This window comes from Octopus sinensis, unplaced genomic scaffold (assembly GCF_006345805.1).
Source record: "Octopus sinensis unplaced genomic scaffold, ASM634580v1 Contig10214_ERROPOS200000, whole genome shotgun sequence".
NCBI classification, from domain to species: domain Eukaryota; kingdom Metazoa; phylum Mollusca; class Cephalopoda; order Octopoda; family Octopodidae; genus Octopus; species Octopus sinensis.
The window spans coordinates 189,329-197,843 of record NW_021832015.1 but is presented as its reverse complement, the minus strand read 5'-3'; the positions used below and the strand labels follow the sequence as shown (position 1 = coordinate 197,843).

At 35.8% G+C, this 8,515-nt stretch overlaps 1 long non-coding RNA gene across 1 annotated transcript; it reads right to left on the bottom strand.

Moving 5' to 3' along the window:
- Positions 1-6,260: 6,260 nt before the first annotated feature.
- On the bottom strand, positions 6,261-8,281 carry LOC118761178. Its single transcript, XR_004997195.1, has 3 exons — positions 8,167-8,281; positions 6,577-6,590; positions 6,261-6,398 (listed from the first exon to the last, which is right to left on the bottom strand). It is a non-coding gene; the product is annotated as an uncharacterized LOC118761178 (long non-coding RNA).
- Positions 8,282-8,515: the final 234 nt, after the last annotated feature.

Below are 8,515 nucleotides of genomic sequence, written 5' to 3'. Positions count from 1 at the left end.
TTTCAAGACACACTCACACACAATCTTCTCTTTTAATTTAGCAATGAACTATAAAAAATATTTATGCTGTTCATTGTGATATATGTGTATGAATAGTTTATATTTGTGTGTGTGTGGGTGTATGTGTAAAACTCACATGCACAAACACACAGAAACACATACAGTTCTAAACATTGGAAATATAATCTTTAATAATTCTCATTATTATTATTATTATTATTATTTTTATAATGATACTTATTGTTATTAATCAACTCTACCCTTCTTAAAAATGTGTTGCCTTGTGCCATTAATAACTGGAATATCAAAGTTAAAAGACTCACAGTTGTGGCTTTATCCTTCTATATCCCGAGTTCAAATTATTCAGTTTTTGATTTTTATTTCTATGGCATTGGGGATGGGCATGGGGGTTGTCAGTGAAATACCAATCAAGTACAGGAGCAATTTAATTAACTGTGCCTTCCACCTCCCCAAATTGTGGCCTTAGAGTTACTGCCAGTGTTGGCAATCCTTATTATACTCCTTGCTCTGCAAAGCAAAACCTTATCTCTAGTCAAAAGTGCAGTAAGAGCTGTGGCTGAACTGCTAGATGCCTTACACTGTTCAGTTTTATTGCTCTCTGGTCTGTGTTCGAATCTTGACAAAGCACACTATGTTTTTTAGTCACCTGAGGGTATTGTTGTTTTGTTGTTGAGCTCCAGGTCAGCTGATTGAATAGGCCTACAATTGGAAGCTTCCCACCATGACCATCCCGTCTTATTTTCAGACATAGTATACTTAGTATCATGTTAGCATCCAATTTTTCTTTCCATATTTGATGATGGTAGTTTGTGATTTGAAGAAGAATTTGGTTGCTATTTCTAACAAGCCAAAGAGTTACAAAGTAACTCTCTTACTGAGGAGTCTTTAGCATATGTACCAGTAATATACCAGGATTAATTCGAGTCATTAAAGTCATCTTAAAACACCTTTAACAGACTTGATCCTGTACCACAATAAAAGTAAATAAATAATAATAAATAAAAATAATATAATGTTTAAAATCTTTTTTTGTTTTTAGAGAAGAATTAACACAAAACTTTTGAAAGTTGTAACTTTTGGCTGAATGTTTATAAATTTATGTCGATTAAACTAAACAAACCATTGAAATGGTTTGAACTTGAAACTCCATGAAACTGCTACATTTGACTCCCTTTAACTTTCACATAGTAACAAAGCGCACAGCGTGGGACCTTAGACCAAACTGGAATATTGCACTTAACCTGTTACCCCCACGTTATAAACATGGCATAGTTGGGCTGACTAGAATTTTAGACACTGAGGACCCTCGTCTTCCCACCTACTAAAAGAAAACAAACAAAATCAGATTTGAAGAGGAGGATACTCCTAAGTAAAAGAAGGGTAAGTGGGTGGAATTAATTTGATTATTGTTTACTCAAGATTATTCAGGGCTACTCAACAATAACAACAACAACAATATCATCTATTTATATATTTATTTTCTATATTTTTAAAATGTTATGTTTTGAAATTCCTTTGAACAAATTTTGAAAACCTGGTCTATAAGTCACCATCACAATGACACCTTCGAAACCACATCTTCACATTACTGAATTTCAACATTGTTATCACATCTTGCTGTTTGTTATTAAAATTATTTCACTGTAAGGTTTGTTCTGTTCTGAATACCACCTGACCCTTCTCATCAAATCCTTCACTTCTGTTCTATTATTAGATGAATTCTTTTTCTAACACCTCTGTGATACCTCGTGTTTTTTTTTTTTTTATCATCTAAATATTAAAATATCACCTGTTCCTGTGAGAGGGACTTTTTGGATGTGTTTCCAAACTTCCCAATGATCCGAGCAACAATCAGCCCACCTCTGTTCCCATTCATAAGTAAGACATGCATATTCTTGAAGCTGTTGATTGCTTCGTTGATCTCTTTTGATGTTTCCTTTGACAAAGTGTGATGCATTTAGTCTTACATTCGATTATCACAGTCGTCTCCACCACCCTAGTCAGATATTGATGGGCTGAGGCATTGTGATCCAATGGATCTCTTTCCCTTTCTAGTTAATTTGCTTGGTTGTTGTGATGTCTGTAAAGGTTGATCAGACCTACCTGTGAGTGGCATTGATGTCGACAGACCAGGCAGACGTAATCTTTACTTGTGAGGGGTTGTCTTGAATTGTGGCATAGTGAGATACACGGTACTCATGGAGCTCACTAATACAATGACATTCAAAGCATCTTATTCCAGTGCAGTACTTTGGTAATTTTTCTGATTGCTTTAAGAGCTGACCTTTTCCAATCATCAGTGGAAATGTGACATGCTTTGAGGTTGGTTTTCAAAGATGTCCTTATACCTTTTATGTTGGCCTTTTTGTAAAGACTGGCTGCTGTCAAAGAGAGGTTTTGGTATTCAACTGTCCTGCATTTGAACATTGTGTCTTGTCCCCTCAATTTAGCTCTTGAGAAGATCTTCAATCTTTTCAGTTTGGCACTGCTCAAATATAGTTGTAAGTACCATCTCCTTTGAGACACCAGATTTTCTTGAGGCCACTTAGGTGGAATTGATCTAGATTGTTTTCTCATGTTAGCAGTACCATGTCTGTTTGTCATTGTGATTTAAAATTCCATGATTTGATCTGAGTCTGTAATGCAGTCTTCTAAAAGCAAAACCTGCTTCTTCTATCTGTACCATCATTTCATTGCCTATAATGGGACATTCTTTGAAAGAAAGTCACTCCCTGCCATCAGATAGCTGAACTTCTGTGCAACCTTCTGTTCTTCACCTATTTATGATAGGGTCATGAAGTTAAGGGCCCAGTATTGATCGGAACATTATTTCTGTCTTCTTAATGTTGCTTGCAAGATTGTAGTCGATTGTTAAGTTTGTGTGGTTATTTACAGCACTCTACATCATCATGGAAATATGGCATCAACATGGAATTGTCAACATAGAGAAGCCATGCTTCTTGGGTGCTTGAGGTTAAAGACACAACTCAATCTTCTGGATCTGACCGGAACACCTTTACTACAGTCCCAGAAAGCATCCTGGAACATTGCAGAGAAGACAATACCAAAATGAAACAAAAGTTACACCATTGATGTATCTCTGCTTGGTTCCATTTGAGACCACAATTGCATTTGACGTCTTCAAGATCTGTCACGCACCGAAGTGGAATGAATGAGTGATGTCAACTACTCTTGGCAGACACCCAATCTTTGCAAAGATACACACGCACACAAACAAACACACGTGTACATATATACATATATATATATATATATATATATATATATATATATATATAAACAAACACACACACATATATATGTATATAATACACACACATATGATATATATACATGCATACTTATACAAACACATACATATATAATTACATATACATGCACACACACACACACACATATACACATGCATTCAATGAATAAACACACAACATTTTTTTCTTTTTCAAGTGCTGTGCTGCCCAAGACTTACATAACAGTGAAGTTGTTCCACTGCATTTCTTCATTATAAATTCTGTCTCTTAAATGGTACAATACTGATGTAACAAGCAAAATATCTCACTAATATATCAGCTATTTGAGCCCATTTTTGCTACCCTTGCTTTATTTTCTATCCAAAATTCCAAATACCAATGCAAAAATCTAGACTTGAAATGTTTTCATTAAATTTTTTTTATATTTGTTCTTTTCATGATTTTTTTTTTCCTTCTCCCATTTGGAAATAAATCTACTTTTAATTATTATTATTATTTTCCAGTATTATTTTTATTGCATGCATTCATGGCATCTCTCAATGCAGCTTCGTCTGCCTTGGGTATGTGTTGTTTGTTTTTGGCTTTGCGTTTCCTGTTAAAACTATGTAGCATGTGCAGTGCCTCGTGGTATTATTCTGTTGAAATTGTGTAAGTCCCGGGGCCCTGCCTATACATTTCATTTATCATTCCAAAAATACTTATTATTGTAGGGATTATTTGTGTTTTCACTTTCTACATTCAGATTATCTCTATTTCCACAAATCTATAATGGATCATTCCTCCATTTCTTTTAGAGTTATATTATTGTCTTTTGTGATTGGTACTTTGGTTGGAAGGCGCTTGCTGGTCCTCCTAACAGTATTTGGTCAATAGGCTTAGATCTCTCTCTCTCTGAGACTTGGCAAAATTGTTAGAATGTCAGACAAAATACCAGTAATTCTTCAGATTCTTTACATTCAGAGTTCAGATCTCACAAGGTCAACTTTACCTTTCATCTTTCTGAGGCAAGAACTAACTCCCTCATTCAAAATTGCTGGCCCTGTGCTTAAATCATCATCATCATCATCATCATCATCATGGTGAGCTGGCAGATTCGTTAGTGCACTGGACGAAATGCTTAGCAGTATTTCACTTGTGGCTACGTTCCGAGTTCAAATTCTGCTGAGGTTGACTTTACCTTTCTTCCTTTCAGGGCTGATAAATTAAGTACCAGTGAAGGGGGGGGGGGCAATGTAATTGACTAGTCCCCTCCCCTACCAAGAAAATTTGAGACCTTGTGCCTCCAGTACAAAGTGCTATTATTATTGATGACGATGAACGTGAATTGGCAGAATCCTTAGCAAAAATGTTTAACGGTATTTTGTCTGTCTCTTCATTCTGAGTTCAAATTCTGCTGAGGTTGACTTTGCCTTTCACCCTTTTGGGGTCAATAAAATAAGTACCAGTTGAGCACTGGGGTCTATGCGGTCAACTATCCCTCTCCCCCAACCGTGCTGCCCTTGTGGCAAAATTTGAAACCATTATTATTATTATTATTATTATTATTATTATTATTAAGGCGGCAAGCTGGCAGAATTGTTAGCACGCAGAACGAAATGCTTAGTGGTATTTCATATGTTGCTATGTTCTGAGTTCAAATTCTGCCGAGGTCGACATTGCCTTTCATCTTTTCGGGGTCGATAAGTACCAGTTGCGTACTGGGGTCGATCTAATCGACTGCCCCCCCCCTCTCTCCAAATTTCATGCCTTGTATCCTTTCAGGGTTGATAAATTAAGTACCAGTTGTGTACTGGAGTCGGTCTAATCCACTGACCCCTTCCCCCAAAATTTCAGGCCTTGTGCCTATAGTAGAAAGGATTATTATTATTATTATCTTTAAAATCTGTGGTCATTGGCGGAATTAGAGGAGTACCATTCTCTTTACATTTGATACTCCAGTCTTGTCAACAAGAGAACCTCTGTCTTCAATGAAGTCACAACCATCCATGAATATGTTTGTTTTGTCTAACTGCTCACACTTCCCATATATATTTATGGCCTGGGACCTATGTTAACATTTATTATTAATTTTATTCAGTTGCTACATCAACCAGAACTAGTTTTGTTTTGTCTTTTTCTTTTATTTCCATTGGAATACAAGACATTGAAAGTGTCATAGTTTCTGTTTGGTGAAGATTATAGATTCACTGAAGAAAAATAATGAACACAAAAAAAGAAATAAAATTTTAAAACTATTTAAATAAATAAAAGATACTTATTATTAAACTTATTTCATGATTAAACTTGGATTACAATATGTATATATATATATACTCATTGGACAATAAACTTTGCTTGCAAAGACCTATTGAGGCAAGTGAAATCAAATCAAAGTCACTGCATGGCTGATGACAGTACTGCCTGATTGGCACTTGTGCCAGTGGAACGTTAAAAGCACATCTGAGCATGTTTGTTGCCAGGGCCATGGATTGGCTCCGTGCCAGTGGAACGTAAAAAGCACCATTCAAGTGTGATCATTGCCAGCGTTGCCTTACCGGCACATGTAAAACAGCATTCGAGCATGGTCGTTGCCAGTGCTGCCAAACTGGCTCCTGTGCAGGTAGCATGTAAGAAACACTTTTTGAGCATGGTCCTTGCCAGAACTGCCTGACTGGCACGTAAAAGTACCCACTACACTCTTGGAGTGGTTGGCATTAGTAAGGGCATCCAGCTATAGAAACGTTTCCAGATCAGATTGAGCCTGGTGCAGCCTTCTGGCTTACCAGTCCTCAAACTGTCCAACCCATGCCAGCATGGAAAGTGGACATTAAGTGACGACGACGATGATGATATACACACACACACACTTTGAACCCCATGACCACTAAGTTATGATTTTAAACTTTGATTTCCCTTTGGACAAGGCTCATAACTCTGTATGCCTTACTCTCAAGAGTTCAACCATTTCTTCCAATTTCCAATTCAGGGTTTACTGTTCAGTTACAAAAGACAATAATATAAAGTTAACCAAACTGAATATAAAAACAGAACAAAAACAAAATTTTATTTTATCGATTAGGGAAGATTATCTTTAATTTTCTATGTTTTACTTGTTTCAGTCTTAGACTGCGGCCATGCTGGGGCAACACCTTGAAAGACTTCTAGTTGAACGAATTGATTCCTGTACTTTTCCTTTTAAGCCTGGTACTTGTTCTAATGGTTTCTTTTGCTGAACTGCTAGAATGTAAACAAACCAACACCAGTTGTCAAGCAGTGGAAAGAAACAAACACCCCCCCCCACCACCACCACACACACAACTGGCTTCTTTCAATTTCTGCCTGCCAAATTCACTCACAAGGCTTTGGTCAGTCTGGGACTACAATCGAAGACATTTGCCCAAGGTTTCATGCAGTGGGACTGAACCTGGAACCATGAGGTTGAGAATTAAGCTTCTTACCACACAGCCATGTCTCTGCCTATATGTGGAAAATATTTCAGGAAAAATTTGACATTAAATAATTTTTGAGGGGAAAAGTATGTTGATTGGTTGATTAGTTCATAACTAAGTCCTCTCTCTCTCCCAACTTCACCATTATATATATATATATATATATATATATATATATATATATATTAAATTAGAGATAAAACCACTATTCGGCAAATCAAACAGTGAAAATCATAAACCAATACATAGAAATAAAATTTTAAAAAAATATATAAAATATAAAATTCAAAAATTTATATATATATATATATATATATATATATATATATATATATATATAGGTGCAGGAGTGGCTGTGTGGAAAGTAGCTTGCTTTCCAACCACATAGTTCTGAGTTCAGTCCCACTGTGTGGCACCTTAGGCAAGTGTCTTCTACTATAGCCTTGGGCCAACCAAAGTCTTATGAGAGGATTTGTTTGATGGAAACTGAAAGAAGTCTGTTGTGTATATATATATATATATATATATATATATATATATATATATATATATATATATGTCTGTGTCTGTCCCTACCACCATCGCTTGACAACCGTTGATGGTGTGTTTACGTCCCCATAACTTAGCGGTTCAGCAAAAGAACCAATAGAATAAATACTAGGCTTACAAAGAATAAGTCCTGGGATCAATCTGTTCAACTCAAGGGAGTGCCCCAACATGGCCCCAGTCAAATGACTGAAACAAATAAAAGAATACCTGCCTGGTTTTGATAAAAAGCAAACGGCAAGTGAAGTTGGGTATAGGGGTATAGGCTCTTCCTGTTTAAACCACCACACCCCACAACTAATATTATTTTAAAATAATTTCAATGAAAATCTAGACAAAATAAAATGGAATTGGAATGTTTTGAAGTTTTTCACATAAACAACTTTTTGTTTATCACTACTTTGTAATTAATGAAATGATATAGTTTTCTTATATTTTCAGGCCTTAATTATTGTTGACATTTTGAGTGTGTATAGCTACACACACACCCTCTCTCTCTCTCTTTCTCCAACCCCACCATTCATTTATTTCTCACAAAATCATTTGCAGTTTTCAGAATCTCTTTTTATCTTACATTTTTGAAATCCATTCTTCTAATCCTTCACCTAAATGTATTTACAGTTTATTCCTTTGTTTAATCTGCTTAGCATTTAAACTGGCCATAACCGGCTTAACTATTCTACCTGTTGTATGTTCAAACTGGTCTGATTCAGCCTCTCACGCCTATCCTACAATGTCCTTCTAAAAATAAACAATCACATCATCAAAATCTTGAAGCTACAAGACAATGCTTGATTAATTCAAAACAAATAAACATGACATTTGCCTGAATGTTCTGAATACAAAAGAGCCAAAGGATCACAAGTGTCTTTTAAGAAATACACTTCCTATATGTAAACACACACACTAGCTTTCATGATGACATTCTTTTCACATTTCTTTCAAATATTAATTTTATTATCATGATAGACTCTGTAGAACAGTTGACCAAAATTCCTTGCAGTATCTTGTTATGCCCCTGTAATCTTGAAAGTTCAAATCTTGTAAGGGGTTGATGTTGCCTTTCTTCTTTCCAAGATTGAGAAATACCAGGAAGTGGGTCTTTGTTAATTGACTAATTTTTCCATTATTAATGTTTACTTGTGGCTTTGTCTTAACCCTTTCACATTTAAACAAGCTGTATCTGGCCAAAATATTCTGTTTTATGTTCTGACTGTCAAGATGTGGCCTCTTACACCTATCCTGCAA